This window comes from Triticum urartu, chromosome 5A (assembly GCF_056163025.1).
Source record: "Triticum urartu cultivar PI428250 chromosome 5A, HENAU_Tu73, whole genome shotgun sequence".
Taxonomy (NCBI): Eukaryota; Viridiplantae; Streptophyta; class Magnoliopsida; order Poales; family Poaceae; genus Triticum; species Triticum urartu.
The window spans coordinates 217,662,304-217,689,201 of NC_141877.1; positions in this window are offsets into that span (position 1 = coordinate 217,662,304).

Below are 26,898 nucleotides of genomic sequence, written 5' to 3' on the forward strand. Positions count from 1 at the left end.
GTGTCCTCGTTTCCTCTTTGGTGCTAAAGAGGCAAGCGCAGGCGAGGAGTCCCGAGGCATCAGGCAAAGGTTTCCATATAGGTTCAACAAGACCAAGACCAGCAGGACGGCAGGACGGAGGTCACCATGGAGCCGAAGATGGCGTCACCACCAGAGCCTTTGGCATGCGAAGACTACCTTTGTCAGGATAACTTGTACTAGTTGTCTCCCTTCGAATTTGGCCGTTATGGGATCCCTTCCCGCTTAATATTTGGGAAGAGGACCAGGGCCTCTATAAATAGGACTAGACACCACCATAGCAGGGATCAAATCCAGATGATCCCCAACCACACAAGTTGGCCAAGCACAAGAACACCTCTCCTCAGGAGGCTGTTCTTCCCTTGTATCTGTTCATCCTCAGCCCAAGAGGCAGTCCACCACACCACACTGGCCCGAACCAGTATAAATCTTGTGTCTCTCTTTCTTTGGGTTCGTCGAGCTAGGCCGTGAGATCATGTTAAGTGCGAGCTAGAGGAGGGGGAGATCTTCGTGCGCACCCCAGTGTTCGAACCTCAAGGGTTTTGCCGGAACCCGAAATCCGACAATATCTACTAGACAGAGAGCACCTTCTCCTGAGGCCAGACTTTGAGGACAATGTTGTTGTCATGGATTCTTCATATCCTACATATGTAGAGGCTCACAAGAAGCGAGAGAAAGCAAAGGCAGCAAAGACTTCCAAGATGCTAGATGCCTCAGCTGTAAATCTCAAGACCAAGCAGGACTAGCTCAGCTATCTACTTGAGGCCATAGTGAGAATAGAGAAAGGACTAGCCACCCTGACTCGAAATCAAGAGAGCCTTGAGAGGATCTTTGAGACCAAGCTACATGATCTAGATGTCAAGGTCACTGAGATTCAGACTTCAGTTGAGAAGATACGGGAAGACCTTGAGGACGGGAGTGATAGGCCAACTATAGAGGCATTTCAGAGAGTGCCTAGAGCACATAGGTCTGCAGCTGTGCCAGTCAATGACACAAGAGCTACCACTTTAGCACCTACAGCCACTGCCCCAGTTGCCCCTCCAGTGGCAACTCCTCCAGTTCCTCAGACATCCTTGGAAGCTTTTGCGGATGTTGTCCTCTCCATGCCATCTTTGCACACCGGAGCTCCCGGAGATCATGCTTAGAGTGTCGCATAACACTATGCATTTTCAATCTTTTTGGTAACTTGTTGCCAAAGGAGGAGAAAGTGTATAGATCTTAGGCTGAGAGAGAGAGAGAGAGAGTTTTGCTTTTGTTTTCCTGTCTTGCTACTTGCTTTTGTTCATTCGGTTTCTACAATATTTCTTCTTGTGTGTGAGATACTCTTATGATCATGTGTTTGATCATATTATGCCTTAATGTGTGCTTGAATGATGTTATCTTAATGCATGTGTATGATCAATCATGTTTGCCTTCATGATGAGTGCATGTTATTTATATTCTATCATTTTGAGCGCTCCACCAAGATGTATGTGACATGGAAGAGTAACCCATGATCCTAATCGATTATGCATTTGCATTCAAAAGAAAATTTCAAATAATGCACAAATTTAGGGGGAGCTCTTGCTTACACATACTTCTCAAAGCAACGATATATTTCATTCTTATTATCATTTGTCGAAGATTTGATCTATATGTTGTCATCAATTACCAAAAAGGAGGAGATTGAAAGTGCAACTAATCCTCGGGTGGTTTTGGTAATTCATAACAACATATAGCTCAGTGAACTAATATCCATTAAAGTTGAATATTTCGGAAAGTTGAATGATTGGCATGGCATGCACTAGAGATGTCGACCCCTCAAAATGCTAAGGACAAATATTGGCAAAAGCTCAAGACTCTACATTTCCATTTTAGTTATCCAAGATCACATTCAGTCCATAGTTTAATGATCTACTTGCTGAAAATGCTTAGTGATATGCTCCAAATCCCTCAACCACTTTCTCGAATCCCAACATGTCCTAAACCTAAAGTCAAACTCGGCCCCACTGATTTGATCCATCCGGCGCCACCGAGTTCCTTTGACATTGCCATAGCCAGAAACCCTAATCAATTTGGTCTCACCGATAGGGATTTTGGTCTCACCAAGATGGGATTGCAAAATCTCTGTTTCCCTTCATAATGTTTCGGTCTTACCAAAATGAGTGATCAGTCCCACCGAGTTCGCAATGCAAACTCTCTGTTTCCCCTTCATAACGTTTCGGTGTCACCGAAAGGAGCGATCGGTCCCACTGAGTTTGCCTGACCAACTCTCTGTTTGCTCATTGTTGAAATCGGTCCCACCGAGTTCATGCAACTGGTCACACCGAGATGAGGTTTTGCCCTAACCCTAGCACATCGGTTCCACCGAGTTGATCATGTCGCTCCCACCAAAAATCCTAATGTTCACATTTTGAACTGAATCGGTCTCACCGAGTTCACCTATTCGGTCTGACCTAGTTGGATCAAATGTTTGTAACGGTTAGACTTTGTGTGGAGGCTATATATACCCCTCCATCCCCTTCTCTATTCAAGAGAGAGCCATCAGAACATGCCTACACTTCCACTACTCATTTTCTGAGAGAGAACCACCTAGTTATGTGTTGAGACCAAGACATTCCAATCCAACCACAAGAATCTTGATCTCTAGCCTTCCCCAAATTGCTTTCCACTCAAATCATCTTTCCACCATAGCCAAATCTGTGAGAGAGAGTTGAGTGTTGGGGAGACTATCATTTGAAGCACAAGAGCAAGGAGTTCATCATCAACACACCATCTATTACCTTTTGGAGAGTGGTGTCTCCTAGATTGGTTAGGTGTCTGATACGTCTCCGTCGTATCTATAATTTTTTATTGTTCCATGCCAATATTCTACAACTTTCATATACTTTTGGCAACTTTTTATACTATTTTTGGGACTAACACATTGATCCAGTGCCCAGTGCCAGTTCCTGTTTGTTGCATGTTTTTTGTTTCGCAGAATATCCATATCAAACGGAGTCCAAACGGGATAAAAACTGACGGAGATTTTTTTTGGAATATATATGATTTTTGGGAAGAAAAATCAATGCGAGACAATGCCCGAGGGGGCCATGAGGCAGGGGGCGCGCCACTGACCCTCGTGGCCACCCTGTAAGGCGGTTGTTTCCCTTCTTTCGCCGCAAGAAAGCTAATATCTGGATAGAGATCGTGTTAAAATTTCAGTCCAATCGGAGTTATGGATCTCCGGGAATATAAGAAACAGTGAAAGGGAAGAATCTGAGAACGCAGAAACAGATAGAGACAGAGAGACAGATCCAATCTCGGAGGGGCTCTCGCCCCTCCCATGCCATGGAGGCCAAGGACCAGAGGGAAAACCCTTCTCCCATCTAAGGAGGAGGTCAAGGAAGAAGAAGACGAAGGGGCCCCCTCTCCCCTTCTCTTCCGGTGGCGCCGGAACGCTGCCATGGCCATCATCATCACCGCAATCTTCACCAACAACTTCACTGCCATCATCACCAACTCTTCCCCCCTCGATGAAGCGGTGTAACCTCTCTCTTACCCGCTGTAATCTCTACTTAAACTGTTGGGGAACGTTGCAGAAAACAAAAAATTTCCTACTCGTTTCACCAAGATCCATCTAGGAGTTCATCTAGCAACGAGTCATTGGATGCATCTACATACCTTTGTAGATTGCGCACGGAAGCGTTCAAAAGAACGATGATGATGTAGTCGTACACGACGTGATCCAAATCACCGATGACCAAGCGCCGAACGGACGGCATCTCCGCGTTCAACACACGTACGGGACGGGAGACGTCTCCTCCTTCTTGATCCAGCAAGGGGAGGAGGAGAAGTTGATGAAGATCCAGCAGCACGACGGCGTGGTGGTGGATGTAGGGCGTCACAGTAGCAGGGCTTCGCCTATACTACGAGGGAGAGACGTAACGGGGAGAGAGGGAGGCGCCAAGGCTCAGGTATGAAGTCCCTCCCTCTCCTCAACTATATATAGGGGTGCCAAGGGGGGGGCGCCGGCCCTAGTAGATGGATCTACTAGGGGGGGCGGCGGCCAAGGGGTGGGGGGCTTGCCCCCCAAGCAAGGGGGCGCCCCCTCTAGGGTTTCCCCTCAACCCTAGCCGCATGGGCCCTTGGGGGGGTGGCGCCCCAGCCCACTTTCGGCTGGGTTCCCTCCTACCTCAGCCCATGGGGCCCCCCGGGATAGGTGGCCCCACCCGGTGGACCCCCGGGACCCTTCCGGTGGTTCCGGTACAATACCGGTGACCCCGAAACTTGTCCCGATGGCCGAAACAGCATTTCCTATATATAATTCTTTACCTCCGGACCATTCCGGAACTCCTCGTGACGTCCGGGATCTCATCCGGGACTCCGAACAATATTCGGGTTACTGCATATTCACATCTTCACAACCCTAGCATCACCGAACCTTAAGTGTGTAGACCCTACGGGTTCGGGAGACAAGCAGACATGACCGAGACGATCTCCGGTCAATAACCAACAGCGGGATCTGGATACCCATGTTGGCTCCCACATGCTCCACGATGATCTCATCGGATGAACCACGATGTCAAGGATTCAATCAACCCCGCATGCAATTCCCTTTGTCAATCGATATATTACTTGCCCGAGATTCGATCGTCGGTATCCCAATACCTCGTTCAATCTCGTTACCGGCAAGTCACTTTACTCTTACCGCAATGCATGATCCCGTGACCAGACACTTGGTCACTTTGAGCTCATTATGATGATGCATTACCAAGTGGGCCCAGTGATACCTCTCCGTCATACGGAGTGACAAATCCCAGTCTTGATCCATGTCAACCCAACAGACACTTTCGGAGATACCCGTAGTCTACCTTTATAGTCACCCAGTAACGTTGTGACGTTTGGTAGACCCAAAGCACTCCTACGGTATCCGGGAGTTACACGATCTCATGGTCTAAGGAAAAGATACTTGACATTGGAAAACTCTAGCAAACGAACTATACGATCTTGTGCTATGTTTAGGATTGGGTCCTGTCCATCACATCATTCTCCTAATGATGTGATCTCGTTATCAATGACATCCAATGTCCATAGCCAGGAAACCATGACTATCTGTTGATCAACGAGCTAGTCAACTAGAGGCTTACTAGGGACATGTTGGTGTCTATTATTCACACATGTATTACGATTTCCGGATAACACAATTATAGCATGAATAAAGACAATTATCATGAACAAGGAAATATAATAATAATGCTTTTATTATTGCCTCTAGGGCATATTTCCAACAGTCTCCCACTTGCACTAGAGTCAATAATCTAGTTACATTGTGATGAATCGAACACCCATGGAATTCTGGTGTTGATCATGTTTTGCCCTAGGGAGAGGTTTAGTCAACGGATCGGCTACATTCAGGTCCGTATGTAGTTTACAAATCTCTATGTCTCCATCTTGAACATTTTCACGAATGGAGTTGAAGCGACGCTTGATGTGCCTTGTCTTCTTGTGAAACCTGGGCTCCTTGGCAAGTGCAATAGCTCCAGTGTTGTCACAAAAGAGTTTGATTGGCCCCGACGCATTGGGTATGACTCCTAGGTCGGTGATGAACTCCTTCACCCATATTGCTTCATGTGCTGCCTCCGAGGCTGCCATGTACTCCACTTCACATGTAGATCCCGCCACGACGCTCTGCTTGCAACTGCACCAGCTTACTGCCCCACCATTCAAAATATACACGTATCCGGTCTGTGACTTAGAGTCATCCAGATCTGTGTCGAAGCTAGCGTCGACGTAACCCTTTACGACGAGCTCTTCGTCACCTCCATAAACGAGAAACATTTCCTTAGTCCTTTTCAGGTACTTCAGGATATTCTTGACCGCTGTCCAGTGTTCCTTTCCGGGATTACTTTGGTACCTTCCTACCAAACTTACGGCAAGGTTTACATCAGGTCTGGTACACATCATGGCATACATAATAGAACCTATGGCTGATGCATAGGGGATGACGCTCATCTCTTCTATATCTTCTGTCGTGGTCGGACATTGAGCTGAGCTCAATTTCATACCTTGTAACACAGGCAAGAACCCCTTCTTAGACTGATCCATATTGAACTTCTTCAATATCTTATCAAGGTATGTGCTTTGTGAAAGACCTATGAGGCGTCTCGATCTATCTCTATAGATTTTGATGCCTAATATGTAAGCAGCTTCTCCAAGGTCCTTCATTGAAAAACTCTTATTCAAGTAGGCCTTGATGCTGTCCAAGAGTTCTATATCATTTCCCATCAATAGTATGTCATCTACATATAATATGAGAAATGCTACAGAGCTCCCACTCACTTTCTTGTAAACGCAGGCTTCTCCATAAGTCTGCGTAAACCCAAACGCTTTGATCATCTCATCAAAGCGAATGTTCCAACTCCGAGATGCTTGCACCAGCCCATAAATCGAGCGTTGGAGCTTGCACACCTTGTCAGCATTCTTAGGATCGACAAAACCCTCCGGCTGCATCATATACAATTCTTCCTTAAGGAAACCATTAAGGAATGCCGTTTTGACGTCCATTTGCCAAATTTCATAATCATAAAATGCGGCAATTGCTAACATGATTCGGACGGACTTCAGCTTCGCTACCGGTGAGAAAGTCTCATCGTAGTCAACCCCTTGAACTTGTCGATAACCCTTAGCGACAAGCCTAGCTTTATAGATGGTCACATTACCATCCGCGTCAGTCTTCCTCTTAAAGATCCATTTATTTTCTATGGCTCGCCGTTCAACGGGCAAGTCAGTCAAAGTCCATACTTCGTTTTCATACATGGATCCTATCTCGGAATTCATGGCTTCCAGCCATTTTTCGGAATCCGGGCCCGCCATCGCTTCTTCATAGTTCGAAGGTTCACCGTTGTCTAACCACATGATTTCCAAGACAGGGTTGCCGTACCACTCTGGTGCGGCACGTGTCCTTGTGGACCTTTGAATTTTAGTAGGAGCTTGATCAAAAGTATCTTGATCATTATCATTAACTTCCTCTCTAGTCGGTGCAAGCACCTCAGGAACATTTTCTTGAGTTGCGCCATTTCCCGGTTCAAGAGGTAATACTTCATCAAGCTCTACTTTCCTCCCACTTACTTCTTTCGAGAGAAACTCTTTCTCTAGAAAGGACCCATTCTTGGCAAAAAAGATCTTGCCTTCGGATCTGAGGTAGAAGGTGTACCCAATAGTTTCTTTTGGGTATCCTATGAAGACGCATTTTTCCGACTTGGGTTCGAGCTTTTCAGGTTGAAGTTTCTTGACATAAGCATCGCATCCCCAAACTTTTAGAAACGACAGCTTAGGTTTCTTCCCAAACCATAATTCATACGGTGTCGTCTCAAAGGATTTCGACGGAGCCCTATTTAAAGTGAATGCGGCAGTCTCTAAAGCATAGCCCCAAAAAGATAGCGGTAAATCAGTAAGAGACATCATAGACCGCACCATATCCAATAGAGTGCGATTACAACGTTCGGACACACCGTTACGCTGAGGTGTTCCAGGTGGCGTGAGTCGTGAAACTATTCCACATTTTCTTAAGTGTGCACCAAATTCGTGACTCAAGTATTCTCCTCCACGATCTGATCGTAGAAACTTGATTTTCCTGTCACGTTGATTTTCAACCTCACTCTGAAATTCCTTGAACTTTTCAAAGGTTTCAGACTTGTGTTTCATTAAGTAGACATACCCATATCTACTCAAGTCATCAGTGAGGGTGAGAACATAACGATAGCCACCGCGAGCCTCAACACTCATTCGACCGCACACATCAGTATGTATGATTTCCAATAAGTTGGTTGCTCGCTCCATTGTTCCTAAGAACGGAGTCTTGGTCATTTTACCCATAAGGCATGGTTCGCACGTGTCAAATGATTCATAATCAAGAGACTCTAAAAGTCCATCTGCATGGAGCTTCTTCATGCGTTTGACACCTATGTGACCAAGGCGGCAGTGCCACAAGTATGTGGGACTATCATTATCAACCTTACATCTTTTGGTACTCACATTATGAACATGTGTAGTAATACGCCCGAGATTCATTAAGAATAAACCATTCACCATAGGAGCATGACCATAAAACATATCTCTCATATAAATGGAACAACCATTATTCTCAGATTTAAATGAGTAGCCATCTCGAATTAAACGAGATCCTGATACAATGTTCATGCTCAAAGCTGGCACTAAATAACAGTTATTGAGGTTTAAAACTAATCCCGTAGGTAAATGCAGAGGCAGCGTGCCGACGGCGATCACATCAACCTTGGAACCATTCCCGACGCGCATCGTCACCTCGTCCTTTGCCAGTCTCCGTTTATTCCGCAGCTCCTGCTGTGAGTTACAAATATGAGCAATGGCACCGGTATCAAATACCCAGGAGTCACTACGAGTACTGGTAAGGTACACATCAATTACATGTATATCAAATATACCTTTTGTTTTGTCGGCCTTCTTGTCTGCTAAGTATTTAGGGCAATTCCGCTTCCAGTGACCGCTTCCCTTGCAATAAAAGCACTCAGTCTCGGGCTTGTGTCCATTCTTTGGCTTCTTCCCGGCAGCTTGCTTGCCGGGCGCGGCAACCTCCTTGCCGTCCTTCTTGAAGTTCTTTTTACCTTTGCCTTTCTTAAACTTAGTGGTTTTATTGACCATCAACACTTGATGTTCCTTCTTGACTTCTACCTCCGCTGACTTCAGCATTGAGAACAACTCAGGAATGGTCTTTTGCATCCCCTGCATGTTGAAGTTCATCACAAAGCTCTTGTAGCTTGGTGGAAGCGACTAGAGGATTCTGTCAATGACCGCATCATCCGGGAGATTAACACCCAGCTGAGACAAGCGGTTATGCAACCCAGACATAGTGAGTATGTGCTCACTGACAGAACTATTTTCCTCCATCTTACAGCTGAAGAATTTATCGGAGACTTCATATCTCTCAATCCGGGCATGAGCTTGAAAAACCATTTTCAGCTCTTCGAACATCTCATATGCTCCATGTCTCTCAAAACGCTTTTGGAGCCCCGGCTCTAAGCTGTAAAGCATGCCGCACTAAACGAGGGAGTAGTCGTCAACACGTGTCTGCCAAGCGTTCATAACGTCTTGGTTCTGTGGGACGGGTGGATCACCTAGCGGTGCTTGTAGGACATAATCTTTCTTGGCAGCTATGAGGATGATCCTCAGGTTCCGGACCCAGTCCGTATAGTTGCTGCCATCGTCTTTCAGCTTGGTTTTCTCTAGGAACGCGTTGAAGTTGAGGACTACGTGGGCCATTTGATCTACAAGACATATTGTAAAATATTTTAGACTAAGTTCATGATAATTAAGTTCATCTAATCAAATTATTAATGAACTCCCACTTAGATTAGACATCCCTCTAGTCATCTAAGTATTACATGATCCGGGTTGACTAGGCCGTGTCCGATCATCACGTGAGACGGACTAGTCAACGTCGGTGAACATCTTCATGTTGATCGTATCTTCTATACGACTCATGCTCGACCTTTCGGTCTTCTATGTTCCGAGGCCATGTCTGTACATGCTAGGCTCGTCAAGTTAACCCTAAGTGTTTTTGCATGTGTTCCGAGGCCATGTTTGTACATGCTAGGCTCGTCAACACCCGTTGTATGTGAACATAAGGATCCATCACACCCGATCATCACGGCGTGCTTTGAAACGACGAACTTTAGGAACGGTGCACAGTTAGGGGAGAACACTTCTTGAAATTGTTATGAGGGATCATCTTATTTACTACCGTCGTACTAAGTAAACAAGATGCAAAACATGATAAACATCACATGTAATCAAATAATTAACGTGACATGATATGGCCAATATCACATAGCTCCTTTGATCTCCATCTTGGGGCTCCATGATCATCTTGTCACCGGCTTGACACCATGATCTCCATCATCATGATCTCCATCATCGTGTCTCCATGAAGTTGCTCGCCAACTATTACTTCTACTACTATGGCTAACGCGTTTAGCAATAAAGTAAAGTAATTTACATGGCGTTTCTCGATGACACGCAGGTCATATAAAAGAATAAAGACAACTCCTATGGCTCCTGCCGGTTGTCATACTCATCGACATGCAAGTCGTGATTCCTATTACAATAGCATGAACATCTCATACATCACATATAGATCACTCATCATTCATCACAACTTTGGCCATATCATATCACAAACCACTTGCTGCAAAAACAAGTTAGACGTCCTCTAATTGTTGTTGCAAGTTTTACGTGGCTGAATTAGGGTTCTAGCAAGAACGTCTTCTTACCTACGTTAAAGCCACAACGTGATTTGTCAACTTCTATTTACCCTTCATAAGGACCCTGTTCATCGAATCCGCTCCAACTAAAGTGGCAGAGACAGACACCCGCCAGCCACCTTATGCAACTAGTGCATGTTAGTCGGTGGAACCGGTCTCACGTAAGCGTACGTGTAAGGTTGGTCCGGGCCGCTTCATCCCACAATACCGCTGAAGCAAGAAAAGACTAGTAACGGCAAGAAAGTTGACAAATCTACGCCCACAACTAATTGTGTTCTACTCGCGCAAGAAGAACTACGCATAGACCTAGCTCATGATGCCACTGTTGGGGAACGTTGCAGAAAACAAAAAATTTCCTACTCGTTTCACCAAGATCCATCTAGGAGTTCATCTAGCAACGAGTCATTGGATGCATCTACATACCTTTGTAGTTTGCGCACGGAAGCGTTCAAAAGAACGGTGATGATGTAGTCGTACACGACGTGATCCAAATCACCGATGACCAAGCGCCGAACGGACGGCACCTCCGCGTTCAACACACGTATGGGACGGGAGATGTCTCCTCCTTCTTGATCCAGCAAGGGGAGGAGGAGAAGTTGATGAAGATCCAGCAGCACGACGGCGTGGTGGTGGATGCAGGGTGTTACAGTAGCAGGGCTTCGCCTATACTACGAGGGAGAGATGTAACGGGGAGAGAGGGAGGCGCCAAGGCTCAGGTATGAAGTCCCTCCCTCTCCTCAACTATATATAGGGGTGCCAAGGGGGGGCGCCGGCCCTAGTAGATGGATCTACTAGGGGGGCGGCGGCCAAGGGGTGGGGGGCTTGCCCCCCAAGCAAGGGGGCGCCCCCTCTAGGGTTTCCCCTCAACCCTAGCCGCATGGGCCCTTGGGGGGGTGGCGCCCCAGCCCACTTTGGGCTGGGTTCCCTCCTACTTCAGCCCATGGGGCCCCCCGGGAGAGGTGGCCCCACCCGGTGGACCCCCGGGACCCTTCCGGTGGTTCCGGTACAATACCGGTGACCCCGAAACTTGTCCCGATGGCCGAAACAGCACTTCCTATATATAATTCTTTACCTCCGAACCATTCCGGAACTCCTCGTGACGTCCGGGATCTCATCTGGGACTCCGAACAATATTTGGGTTACTACATATTCACATCTTCACAACCCTAGCGTCACCGAACCTTAAGTGTGTAGACCCTACGGGTTCGGGAGACAAGCAGACATGACCGAGACGATCTCCGGTCAATAACCAACAGCGGGATCTGGATACCCATGTTGACTCCCACATGCTCCACGATGATCTCATCGGATGAACCACGATGTCAAGGATTCAATCAACCCCGCATGCAATTCCCTTTGTCAATCGATATGTTACTTGCCCGAGATTCGATCGTCGGTATCCCAATACCTCGTTCAATCTCGTTACCGGCAAGTCACTTTACTCTTACCGCAATGCATGATCCCGTGACCAGACACTTGGTCACTTTGAGCTCATTATGATGATGCATTACCGAGTGGGCCCAGTGATACCTCTCCGTCATACGGAGTGACAAATCCCAGTCTTGATCCATGTCAACCCAACAGACACTTTCGGAGATACCCGTAGTCTACCTTTATAGTCACCCAGTAACGTTGTGACGTTTGGTAGACCCAAAGCACTCCTACGGTATCCGGGAGTTACACGATCTCATGGTCTAAGGAAAAGATACTTGACATTGGAAAACTCTAGCAAACGAACTATACGATCTTGTGCTATGTTTAGGATTGGGTCCTGTCCATCACATCATTCTCCTAATGATGTGATCTCGTTATCAATGACATCCAATGTCCATAGCCAGGAAACCATGACTATTTGTTGATCAACGAGCTAGTCAACTAGAGGCTTACTAGGGACATGTTGGTGTCTATTATTCACACATGTATTACGATTTCTGGATAACACAATTATAGCATGAATAAAGACAATTATCATGAACAAGGAAATATAATAATAATGCTTTTATTATTGCCTCTAGGGCATATTTCCAACATAAACATGGTGCTCAATGCTATATATTATTTCCCAGTGATGTATGGCTATCCTATGATGTTTGAGTAGATCTGTTTTGTCCTATGGGTTATTTGATGATCGTGATTGGTTTGAGTTGCATGTTTTATTATTGGTGCTGTCCTATGGTGCTCTCCGTGTCGCGCAAGCGTGAGGGATCCCGCCTGTAGGGTGTTGCAATACGTTCATGATTCTCTTATAGTGGGTTGCGTGAGTGACTGAAACACAAACCCGAGTAAGGGGGTTGTTGCGTATGGGATAAATAGGACTTGATGCTTTAATGCTATGGTTGGGTTTTACCTTAATGATCTTTAGTAGTTGCAGATACTTGCTAGAGTTCCAATCATAAGTGCATATGATCCAAGTAGAGAAATTATGTTAGCTTATGCCTCTCCCTCATATAAAATTGCAATAATGATTACCGGTCTAGTTATCGATTGCCTAGGGACAAATAACTTTCTCATAACAAAAAGCTCTTTACTAAAACTAACTTAGTTGTGTCTTTATATAAACAGCCCCTACTTTTTATTTACGCGCTCTTTATTATCTTGCAATCCTATCCAACAACACCTACAAAGTACTTCTAGTTTCATACTTGTTCTAGGTAAAGCGAACGTCAAGCGTGCGTAGAGTTGTATCGGTGGTCGATAGAACTTAAGGGAATATTTGTTCTGCCTTTAGCTCCTCGTTGGGTTGGACACTCTTACTTATCGAAAACTGTTGCGATCCCCTATACTTGTGGGTTATCAAGACCTTTTTCTGTCGCCGTTGCCGGGGAGCAATAGCGTGGGGTGAATATTCTCGTGTGTGCTTGTTTGCTTTATCACTAAGTAATTTTTATTTGCTGTTCTTAGTTGTTCTCTATCTTTACTTATGGATATGGAACACGAAATACCAAAAAAATTAGGTGTACTTTCTGCTCATGGAGATGGGGAACCTCCTAAAACCCTCGATGCTGGTTATGTGAAAGATATTTTGTACTACGTTAATAATCCTGAGAAAACCCCATTCAATTATGTAATGGGAGTAACGTTGGATCAATGTGAATACTTTAGGGATTACCGCTTGACACAAAAAGGGAAACTATTATGGGATCAAATTCATATATTGAAGTGGTATGCTAAGCAACTATGCTTGAGATATGATTATACTTGTTGCTCTAGGATGAAGGTTCCACACGTTCCCTTTTTATGCGAATTTAATGATAATAAAACCTTAGCTTCTTATGCTAATGGTATATATGATTACTATGATGTGGAACAAATAGAAGAATTTGTTGCTTTTATGGGTGCTTATGAAATTGAATCTATGTTTAAAGGATTTGAAGATTTTGATGATTCGGTTTATAGACCTGAAAATTTAGCTATCCTTAAATATTGCTATGAGAATTATGAATACAATTCCGATATTAATGCACTTATTGAGAAAGTCTCCGCTGTCCAAGAAGAGACTAATATTTTGCAGGAATCTATGGAAGAAGAAGTTGATGAAACTGTGAGCTCATTGGATGAAAAAGATGAGGAGGAGAGAGAAGAACAAAAGGAGGAAGAGCGGATTGATCACTCGTGCCCACCTTCTAATGAGAGTAACTCTTCAACTCATAAATTGTTTAATTTCCCTTCATGCTTACCGAAGGATGAATGCTATGATAATTGCTATGATCCCGTTGATTCTTTTGAAATATCCCTTTTTGATAATGCTTGCTATGCTTGTGGCCAAGATGCCAATATGAATTATGCTTATGGAGATGAACTTGCTATAGTTCCTTATTTTAAACATGAAATTGTTGCTATTGCACCCACGCATGATAGTCCTATTATCTTTTTGAATTCTCCAAACTACACTATATCGGAGAAGTTTGTGCTTATTAAGGATTATATTGATGGGTTGCCTTATACCATTGCACATGATGATTTTGATGAATATAATATGCATGTGCTTGCTGCTCCTACTTGCAATTATTATGAGAGAGGAACTATATCTCCACCTCTCTTTGTTTCCAATATGATAAAATTGCAAGAAATTGTTTATACTATGCATTGGCCTTTACTATGTGTGCATGAATTGTTCTTTTATGACATGCCGATGCATATGAAGAGAGTTAGACTTCGTCATTACATGATATATGTTGCTTTGTGCTCACTACTAAATTACAAATCATCGTTAATTAAAATTGGCTTTGATATACCTTGGGATCCAGGTGGATTCACTACTTGAGCACTATATGCCTAGCTTAATGGCTTTAAAGAAAGCGCTGCCAGGGAGACAACCCGGAAGTTTTAGAGAGTCATTTATTTCTATTGAGTGCTTTTATATAGTTTAAAAACAACAAAAATAAAGAGGGGAACCCAAAACTTTTTCAAAAAGGAAAGTGAAAGTGAGAAAGACAAGCATTGTTGAAGTGGGAGAGCTCCTTGAACTTTGTTCATGCTCATGGCAACTTTGTGAATCTTGACTATAGAAACTTTTCAACATAAATAATTTTCCCCTTGTAAAATTCCATTGTATTATAAAAATAATGTGCCAAGGTTTGCCTTTAGGATGTTTACATTTGCTTGATGGTTTGTACGGTGCAGGACAGAAACTTTGGCTGTAGTGAGCGATTTTACATTTTTAGCTGGAAGGTCAAATGGTTCTGATTCTTTTTGCACTGTCTTTCTATACAATTTTTTTAATTTTTTTCTAATTTTGGCAGAATTTTTCAAGTATCAGAAGTACGGTGAATGTTCAGATTATTATAGACTATTCTGTTTTAGACAGATTATGTTTTTGATGCATAGTTTGCTCGTTTTGATGAAACTATCAATTTATATCAGTGGATTAAGCCATGAAAAAGTTATACTACAGTAGACACAATGCAAAAACAAAATATGAATTGATTTGCAACAGTACTTAGAGTAGTGATTTGCTTTATTTTACTAACGGATCTTACCGGGTTTTCTATTGAAGTTTTGTGTGGATGAAGTGTTCGATGATCGAGAAGGTTTCGATGTGAGAAGAAGGAAGAGAAGCAAGATCTCAAGCTTGGGGATGCCCGAGGCACCCCAAGTAAATATTCAAGGAGACTCAAGCGTCTAAGCTTGGGGATGCCCCAGAAGGCATCCCCTCTTTCTTCAACAAGTATCGGTATGTTTTTGGATTCGTTTCGTTCATGCGATATGTGCAATCTTGGAGCGTCTTTTGCATTTAGTTTTCATTTTTCTTTTATGCACCATGCTGGTATGAGATAGTCCTTGGTTGATTTATAGAATTCTCTATGCACTTCACTTATATCTTTTGAGTATGGCTTTATAGAATGCTTCATGTGCTTCACTTATATCATTTGAAGTTTGGATTGCCTGTTTCTCTTTACATAGAAAACCGCCATTTGTAGAATGCTCTTTTGCTTCACTTATATTTGTTAGAGCGTGGGCATATCTTTTGTAGAAAGAATTAAACTCTCTTGCTTCACTTATATCTATTTAGAGGGATGACAGGAACTGGTCATTCACATGGTTTGTCATAAAATCCTACATAAAACTTGTAGATCACTGAATATGGTATGTTTGATTCCTTGGAATAGTTTTGCGATATAAAGATGGTGATATTAGAGTCATGCTAGTGGGTAGTTGTGGATTAGTAGAAATACTTGTGTTGAGGTTTGTGATTCCCGTAGCATGCACGTATGGTGAACCGTTATGTAACGAAGTCGGAGCATGATTTATTTATTGATTGTCTTCCTTATGAGTGGCAGTCGGGGATGAGCGATGGTCTTTTCCTACCAATCTATCCCCCTAGGAGCATGCGTGTAGTACTTTGTTTCGATGACAAATAGACTTTTGCAATAAGTATGTGAGTTCTTTATGACTAATGTTGAGTCCATGGATTATACGCACTCTCACCCTTCCATCATTGCTAGCCTCTTCAGTACCGTGCATTGCCCTTTCTCACCTCGAGAGTTGGTGCAAACTTCGCCGGTACATCCAAACCCTGTGATATGATACGCTCTATCACACATAAGCCTCCTTATATCTTCCTCAAAACAGCCACCATACCTACCCATCATGGCATTTCCATAGCCATTCCGAGATATATTGCCATGCAACTTCCATCATCATCATATACATGACTGTAGTGACCCGACCTCAGATGGTCAAGTCTCTGTGCTTCAGTGTAATCCCTGGATCGGTAATGCTGACACACACAGTACTCGAAGGATTTATAACAGAGTAGCAATCACACACTTATTACATCGAATTTCTCAAGAGAGAACTTATTACAATAATATGGCTTAAGGCCATCTAATACGATAATAGCGGAAGGCTTGGAAGATAACGTGAGTCCATCAACTCCAACGGCATAGCCGAGCTGCACGGCAATGACCTAACGAACCTTACTCCTCGTCTGAAAAGTCTGCAACATAATACGTTGCAGCCTGAAAATGGGTCAGCACATGGAATATGCTGGCAATGTAACACAGTAGAGCAAGAATAGAATAATGCTATCACTACATGCATATTTGGCTGGTGGAAAGCTCTATGGTTACAGTTTTGCGAAAAGCCAATTTTTCCCTACAACAAAGGAATAGATTTTATTTAACTATCATGGTAGTTGAAACATCATTGAGAAGGTTCCTCCAACTCAATCCCAATTAAAGTGATTAACAACCCAACAATATTAATTAAGAGTGATGAGATACATGTGATAATCCAAGTACTAGATACTCAAGAATTTTCCATAACCGGGGACACGGCTAACCATGATTAGTTTGTACACTCTGCAGAGGTTTGCGCACTTTTCCCCACAAGACTCGATCGCCTCCATTTGATTTCTCGCACTACATGGTGTTTGAGAAACGGATGGCCGAGACACAGTCTTTCAGAAACATTAACTCTCTACTCCGGACAGACCATACCAAACCTACATCCCACTACCTGCTGATCTGCCTCTTCAAGAGCTTCACATAACTTACTCAACTATGCTAGAGCCCATAATAGCTTGTGGCTGCACACGGAAGTTTCTAGCATGAATCATCTCAGTTCCCTTTGAGCCTGGGTGGCGGTCCATAGGAAGACCACACGGGTACTCCGGGATTTCCAAAAAAATACAGGCAACACTGGGTACTCCAGGTGCCTCAATCCACCCAGATGTTTGATTAAGTTGCCACCTTAAGTTGAACCATTAATTAACAAGCTCACATCTGTCATGTATTTCACTCAAACCCAAACCACGTCTACGAGCATAGCATAGTATATATAAGCAACGAGTAGAGTAACTCCCAAGGGTTTGAATGTAACAGGGCAATAGGTTCTACCTCATCGACTACTTCCCAACCCACAAGTTAATAGCATCCTAATCATGCAATGTTTGAGGATTGAGACTAATGCATAAAAACTGGGTGATAAAAGGGATATGATCAAAGTGTTACTTGCCTTGCTGACGATCTGCGAAACCTAGGGACTCGTAGTAGCACGCTTCGCACTCCGGGTGTTCTATCGCAAGCAAACAATAGCATACATAAGTAACAAGCAATGATGCACAAGCAAAACTCAAACAAAAGAGGTTGACCAGAAGTTTCAACTTAAGAACTCCAGTTCGCAAAAAGAATCAAATCAAATGGAGCAACGAAACTCAAACAGTGAAAGAAAGAAACTTTGTTTACTAATCTAAAACTAGGTCAAATTTTACAGTAGAGAAAACTTGTTTGAGTTGGCTAAGAGGAAAGAGGGTTTTGAGACGAAACTCCAGGCGCTTGAATCGCCTGATTCCGACTAACGATTGAAAAGAAAAACAGAAACTAAGATCGGATCAGAAATCGCGATCAGAGAAAATCACGGAATAAATCCGATAAAAGAAAACTGACGAACAGACTAATGAACGAGCATTTGTTGGCTGTTTCTAATGGGCGAAGAACCGTTCGTTAAAACGATCGTTCGGACGAACGTCCGCCAAATAGAAGAACCGAGAAAAATCAGCGAATCCTAAAAAACGGATCTAGGGTTCTAAAAAACTGGTCGGTCTTTATAAAAAAAATCGGCGGCGGGGTGCGGCGGCTACCTCCGGCGAGAGGTCCGGCGGGGCGGCGGCTTAGGGGGCGGCGGCGCTCGGCGGCGGCGCGGACTGCGGCGGCGGCGGCAGGCGGCAGGCGGCGGCGGCTTGGCGCGGCACGAGAGGCGGTGGTGTGGTGGGGTGTTGGGGGCGGGGTGGCGGCGTATATAAGGGCGGGGCGGGGCGGCTTGGAGGAGGGGGCAAGACGCGGCGGCGGAGAGGAGTCCGGCTCGGACTCCTAGTCCGAGTCGGCGGCGGCGGCGCTCGCGGGGAAGGCGGCGGCGGCGGCCTGGCGCGGTTGGGCCTTAGGCCCAGTCGGCGCGGGAACCTCTTTTTTTTATAATTTTGCCGACCGAAATAAATCCTAAAAATAAAAATAAAAATCTAAAAATGCCAAAATAAATTTTCACTGTCTAAATAAAATATTTAGAACGAGATGAACATTTTCTTGGCCCTAAAATGCAATTTTGGAAAAAGTGCAATTTTTTTCTAATGCAAACAAAATTGCAATAAAATCCAAATAAAACAATTATTTGGTTTTAATATTTTTCCTCCAATATTTCAATTATCTTGAAGAAGTCATATTATCTCCTCTCATATATTTTAGTGTAAAATATTTTTGGAGAGAAAATAATTAAAACCAAAAATCCTCGTTTTCAAGATTTGATAGAGATCAAATTTGAAAACCGGGAAATCCCCAACTCTCTCCGAGGGTCCTTGAGTTGCTTAGGATTTCGAGGATCGCGAGACGAAATGCGAATAAAATATGATATGCATGGATGACTATGTATAACATTCCAAATTGAAAATTTGGGATGTTACAAACCTACCCCCCTTAAGATGAATCTCGCCCTCGAGATTCGGGTTGGCTAGAAAATAGGTGTGGGTGGTCTTTGCGAAGATCATCCTCCCGTTCCCAGGTGGCTTCATCCTCGGTATGGTGGCTCCACTGAACTTTACAAAACTTGATAACCTTACTGCGGGTGACTCTGCTGGCAAACTCAAGAATCTTAACTAGTTTCTCCTCATAAGTCAAATCACTGTCCAACTGAATCGCCTCCAGGGGTACTGTATCTCTTAGCGGTACATCTTCCATCTCAGCATGTCACTTCTTCAGCTGTGAAACGTGAAACACGTCATGAAGTCCTGACAATCCCTCGGGTAACTCCAACTTGTAGGCAACTTCTCCCATCCGTTCCAAAATACGATACGGTCCTACAAATCTCGGGGCTAACTTTCCCTTAACTCCAAAATGTTTCACTCCTCGCAAGGGTGATACTCGCAGATATGCTCGGTCTCCAATTTCATAGGTTACCTCCTTGCGTTTTGAGTCTGCATAACTCTTCTGCCTGGACTGAGCAATCTTCAGTCTGTCACGAATCAATTTAACCTTCTCCTCATACTCCTTGATCAAGTCTGGTCCAAACAACTGTCGGTCTCCTACCTCGTCCCACATCAACGATGTTCTGCACCATCGTCCATACATGGCTTCAAATGGGGCCATCTTCGAACTGGCTTGATAGCTATTGTTGTATGAAAACTCCGCGTATGGCAAATTGTCATCCCAACTAGATCCATAATCTAGCGCACAGGCTCTCAACATGTTTTCCAAAATTTGGTTGACTCTCTCTGTTTGTCCATCCGTCTGCGGGTGAAATGTTGTACTAAACTCCAATCTCGTTCCCAAAGTCTGGTGCAACTGGTGCCAAAACTTTGAGGTAAACTATGTTCCTCGATCTGATACGATGGTCTTCGGAACTCCATGCAGACATACTATCCTGGACATATATATCTTGGCCAACTTTGCACTTGTATAGGTGGTTTTCACTGGGATGAAGTAAGCTACTTTGGTCAAGCGATCAACTACTACCCATATGGAATCATATCCTGCTTTGGTCCTGGGCAATCCAGTGATAAAGTCCATGCCCAGTTTATCTCACTTCCATGTATCGGCATAGGCTGTAACAGTCCTGCTGGCTTCTGATGTTCTGCCTTCACACGCTGACATACATCACATATGGTGACATACTCTGCAATATCCTTCTTCATACCGGTCCACCAGAAACGTTCCTTCAAATCCAGATACATTTTGGTGTTTCCGGGGTGTATCGAGTAGGGTGAGTCATGGGCCTCGTGAAGTATTAACTTCCTGATCTCCTGGTTATTGGGCACATAAACTCGGTCCTCAAACCATAGGGTATCGTGCTCATCCTCATGAAAACCTTTGCCCTTTCCTTTGCCCATCTTCTCCTTTATCTCAGCAATCTCTTTGTCATCCTTCTGAGCTTCCCGAATTTTGTCCAGCAATGTCGACTGGACCTCCATTGTTGCAATAAATCCTCTAGGAACAATCTCCAATCGAAGTTCCATGATGTCCTCTGCTAATTCCTTCGGCAGTCCCTTGTTTTCAAGGATATTAGCATAACTCTTCCAGCTCAAAGCGTCTGCTACGACGTTGGCCTTTCCTGGATGATAGTGTAGCTTTATGTCATAATCCTTTATAAGTTACAACCATCTCCTCTGTCGAAGGTTCAGCTCCTTCTGGGTGAAAATGTACTTCAAACTCTTATGGTCTGTGTACACATCACAACGGTTTCCAATAAGGTAATGTCTCCAGGTCTTCAATGCATGTACTACGGCTGCTAGCTCCAAATCATGCGTGGCATAGTTTAACTCATGAGGTTTCAGTTGTCGTGAGGCATACGAAACAACTCTCCCGTCCTACATAAGCACACATCCAAGTCCTAAGCATGAGGCATCGCAGTACACTTGGAACTCCTTATGTATATCTAGCAGTGTTAGCACTGGCGCTGTAGTCAAGCGTTTCTTCAATTCTTGGAAACTTGCCTGCAATCTTCTGTCCATTTAAACTTAGTATCCTTCTTCAACAGTTCAGTCATTGGCTTTGCAATCTTGGAAAAATTCTCGATGAATCTCCGGTAGTATCCTGCGAGTCCAAGAAAGCTGCGGATCTCGCTAACTAAAGTGGGTGCCAACCATTCAGTGACTGACTGAATTTTGCTGGGGTCTACTGCTATACCTTCTCCCGATATAACATTTCCAAGGAACCCGACTTCCTTCAACCAAAATTCGCATTTGCTGAACTTAGCATACAACTGGTGTTCCCTGAGTTTCTCGAGAACTAAGCGCAAATGCTCCTTGTGCTCCTCCTCATTCTTCGAGTATACCATAATATCATCAATAAACACCACAACAAACTTGTCCAAATACTCCATGAACACCTTGTTCATCATGCTCATGAAATAGGCAGGGGCGTTAGTCAGTCCAAATGACATGACTGTGTACTCGTATAATCCATATCGTGTTGTGAACGCTGTCTTCGGTATGTCCTTCTCTCGTATCTTCAACTGATGATACCCCAATCGCAAATCGATCTTTGAAAACACTTTAGCTCCCTGCAAATGATCGAACAGATCGTTGATCATCGGCAGTGGGTACTTGTTCTTAATCGTCACTTCATTTAATGCTCGATAATCAACAACCATCCTCAGGGATTTATCCTTCTTCTCAACCAAAAGTATTTGGGCTCCCTAAGGTGATGAACTTCTTCGGATGTATCCTTTCTCCAATAACTCCTTGATCTGTTTCTTAATTTCTTCTAGATCATTTGCGGGCATCCGATAGGGTCTCTTGGATATTGGTCCGGTACCTGGCAACAGTTCTATCAAAAACTCAATGTCTCTATCCGGTGGCATGCCTGGTAACTCCTCTGGAAAAACATCTGGGTAATCCTTCACTACAGGCACTTCCTTCTGAACAACTCCCGTAAGGGCATTCACCTGACTCCTCCTAGGCACATGCCTAGATACATACTTAATCCTTTTTCCTTCCTGAGTGGTGAGATAAATCGACTTACTAGCACAGTCAATGCTTCCTCCAAACTTTGACATCCAGTCCATACCCAATATCACATCCAATCCTTGTGACTCCAAGATAATTAGGTCAGATGGAAAAACATGTGTACCAATGGTTAAGGGTATCTGGTCACACCATCGGCTAGCCATAAACTCTGCTCCGGGTGAACTCACTAAAAGAGGGGTCCTAAGGGTCCGGGTTGGTAGCTTAAACTTATCCACGAATCCCCTTGATATGTATGAATGCGATGCACCAGTATCGAAAAGAACAAGAGCGGTAAATGACTTAACCATAAACTTGCCTATTACCGCGTCCGGCTGCTCTTCAACCTCCTCCACATTAACGTGGTTCACTTGTCCTTTGTTGAATGGATTTGGCTTCTTCCTAGCGCTCCCATTTCCATTTCCATTCTTTCCTTCAGGGCACTCCGTGGCGTAGTGTCCAGTCTTCCCGCACTTGAAACAAGTAACATGACTTAAGTCCCTTTTGGCGGGTGTGGCTGGGTTGGGGCGGTTATGATTATTGTTGGTTCCGTTCCCATTCCCATTCTTAGATCCATTGTGGTTATGCGATCCTCCTCCAGTGTGGTTGTGACCTCCATGGTTATGAACAAGTCCTCCCGAGTTCGGGGTTAGGCAAAGCTTCTGCTGAGCTCCAGAGTTATACTTCCCTTGTCCATACTTTCTCTTGCGGCTCTCAATCTGCTGCTGCTTCCCTTCAATCATAAGAGCCTTATCTACCAACTCCTGGTAGTTGTTGAAGGTTGCTACCATCAACTGCATACTCATCTCATCATTCAGCCCATCCATAAACTTCTCATGTTTCGCTGCATCTGTGGCCACATCATCAGGGGCGTAGCGAGATAACTTGCTAAACTCATCCACATACTGAGCCATAGTACGGTTCCCCTGGCGTGAGTTGCGGAACTCCTACTTCTTCATTTGCATAGCTCCAGTGGAGACATGGGCTGTGCGGAAAGCTTGCTGAAACTGGTCCCAAGTGACATTGGCTATAGGGAAAGTGGCTGTGTAATTCTCCCACCATGAGGTTGCTGGTCCATCCAATTGATGTGTGGCAAAGCGCACTCTCTCAGCATCTGTGCAACCTACGGTGGTCAACTCCCTTCCAATACGGCGTAGCCAATCGTCCGCAACTATGGGCTCGGTGCTACTAGAAAACACCGGCGGCTGTAACCTTAGAAAACAGGCTGGTTGTCCACGGGCGGCAGGTTGTTGTTGTTGTTGCCCTGATTCTGAACTAGCAATTGCATCAAGGTATTCTGCTGTTGGATTAACTGGGTGAGCTCCGGTGGGAAGGCAAAACCGGTGTCACGTCTCGGAGGCATCTGAGGGTTTAGATGGAAGAGATTAGAATAGAGAAGGGGGTCTAATGAGAAAACACTACCCATATGCACATGAGACAAACACAATCATTTCACTCAATCAATCAAGCAAGGGCATACAAACGATCTAGAACTATCGCACAAGTGCTCAACTACTACTAAATACATGGGGGAATACTAGTGATATATGGTAGTCATCTAGAAATTTTGATCGGTGGAAGACTCCATGATGTCTGCTCCAGCTTCATCTTCAAAGTCATCATTACTAGGATCGGAATCGGTGTCGTCGATGATGATGTAGTCCTCGGGGCGTATCTCCTTGGGTTCTTCTTCTATTGGTGCTGGTCCTCCCTTGAATACTCCGATCTTCTTGACTAAATCGTCATTCTTCTCTAGTAGTGTCTTGATTTCCTCCTCATATCCATCGCGTGTAAACTTGAGTTCTTCCTCCAGCTCAATGATCCTAGTCTTCGCCTTCTTCAAGTCCATCATGTTCACGCACATCTGGTTTTCCTGACGTCGGATGTGCTGGTTTAACTCCTGGATGAAAGCTGCAATGGATCTATCCTTCCTGGTGCTGATTACTTCTCATTGCTCGTCTCGGCGCCCACATATTTGGTAAATAGTTTCCTTAAGTTCCCTGTTGTAAACTTCTCCAAGGCGTCCAATGGAAATGTGGGCTGCCATGCTCTTGCCTAGACTCCAGGTGGGTGCTTCGAAAGAAAACTCTATGGGTTTAGAAGTTGGTGAGAATGTCCTTCTTGGAACTTGTACTTGTATCCTCCAGCGCTCCTCTTCAGGTAAAGTGGCGTTGTACGTCCTGGTGAAACTTGGTATTCCAATGTTCAGGTACCTAGTGACTTCCTTGAAGTGACGTCCAAAAGGTATGTCTTCATCCGGTTGTGCAAACTTGTTCTTCACCTCCGTCATCCTAAAGAGTAGAAAATGGAGAGGAGTCAGAAATGAGAAGAGAGGTGTGACCTAGGGTTTATCTTAGTGGTCGTGCCCTACACTCAGCGTGTGCTCTGATACCATCTTGTAGCGACCCGACCTCAGATGGTCAAGTCTCTGTGCTCCAGTGTCATCCCTGGATTGGTAATGCTGACACACACAGTACTCGAAGGATTTATAACAGAGTAGCAATCACACACTTATTACATCGAATGTCTCAAGAGAGAACTTATTACAATAATATGGCTTAAGGCCATCTAATATGATAACAGCGGAAGGCTTGGAAGATAAAGTGAGTCCATCAACTCCAACAGCATAGCTGAGCTGCACGGCAACGACCTAACGTGTAGCAACCCGACCCGAATGGATCAAGTCTCTGTGCTTAAGTGTCATCCCTGGATCGGTATGCTGACACACACAGTACTTGAGGATTTATAACAGAGGTAAATCACATGGATAAAGTAACGTAAATACTATTACCTCAATCCAAAAATAGCGGAAGTAAAAAGGTTGTGGATTCCCATCAACACCAACGGCAAAGTTGAGTGTAGAAATCGTAACCCTAACGTATCACTTACTCGTCGTAATATAAACCTGCAACATGAGACGTTGCAGCCACAAAGGGTCAGTACATTGAATGTACTGGCAAATTCACACCATAGAGAGAAATGATGAAAAATGGCTATCGCTACATGCATATTTGGCTGGTGGAAAGCTCTATGGTTATAGGGTTTTGCGTAAAGCCAATTTTCCCTACTTCAAAGGAATAAATTTATTTAACTATCATGGTAGTTGTTAAACATTGAGAATGGTTGACAGCATTCTCAATCCCAATTAAGTATCATCATTAAACAAAGCCCAACAAATTTAATTTAGGGTAACATGTTGAGATTCACATGATAATCCAGGTACTAGATACTCAAGGTTGTCCATAACCGGGGACACGGCTAATCATGATTAGTTTATTACACTCTGCAGAGGTTTGCGCACTTTTCCCCACAAGACTCGATCGCCTCCGTTTGGTTTCTCGCACTACATGGTGTTTGAGAAGACGGATGACTGAGACATAGTCTTTCAGAAGCGCTCGCACCTTACGATCGGGTAGACCGTACCACCTACATCCCCTACATCTGCTAGTCTACCACTGTAAGAGTTCGCACGACTTAGTCAACTATGCTAGAGCCCATAATAGCTTGTGGCTGCACACGGAAGTTTCTAGCATGAATAATCTCATGATCCCTTTGAGCCTGGGTGGCGGTCCAAAAGAAAATAGGCAAGTCCTGGAATACCCAGGTGCCTCAATCCACCCAGATGTGTGTTTAGGTTGCCACCTTAGATAAACCATTAATTAACAAACTCACATCTGTCATGGATATCACTCACCCAATCCACGTCTACTAGCATAGCATGGCATAATAAGCAAACGTAGAAGTAACTCCCAAAGGATTGATAATAAACAGGTAATAGGTACTACCTCATCAACTACTTCCCAATACCCACATGTTTTCAATCCTACTCATGCAATGTTTGAGGGTTGAAACTAATGCATAAAAACTGGGTATGAAAAGGGATATGATCAAAGTGTGAACTTGCCTGCAATGTTGATGAAGATGATTCGCACTCAAAAATCTTGATAGATCTACTCGTCACACTCCGGTCAATCTATCGTAGGCAAGCAATAGTAACCACACATAAGCAATCACTCAAAGATCGGAAAGAACAAAGAAGATGATTCGGAAAATTTAAAACCAAGCAAATAACTCTTGCAACATAAAACAATTTCTAACAGTACCAAAATTATGTGAATTTGGCCTTATCAGAAGGTTTGGGTCAAGAGCTTCGATTTGCAAAAAGAATCAACTCAAACGGAGCTACAAAACTCAAGTTATGATCAAACGAAGTTTGAATTCAAATCTGATCTAATTCAAATTTTCAACTTTTCGAAAACATGTTTGAGTTGGATTACTAGATAGAGGAGATCATAACGAAGACGTGGGCGTTGGTTTCGTTGGATTTGGACAAACGAGCGAAAAGTAATGATCGTTTGAAGTTTAGGGACTAAACTGTAAATAAAACCTTTACAGATGAGTCCCTGGCCGAAAAAAAAAGAAAAAGAAAAATCCTATCGAACGAACATTCGCTACAGAACCCTACAGAATGAAAGCCGTTCGCTACAGAGGACTAACGGGTGAACGATCTCTAATTAAATTAACCTAAAACAATAAACCGTTTAACAGAAAACCGAAGGGAAAAACCGGGTCGGGTTTTGTGCGGGTTTTTTTTACCGGCTTGTGTGGTTCGTCGGTTTTACGAGAAAACCGGCGGGCTTGCGGTCGGCGGCGAGTCCGGCGGCGGCGGCTCCAGGCGGGGACGGCGTG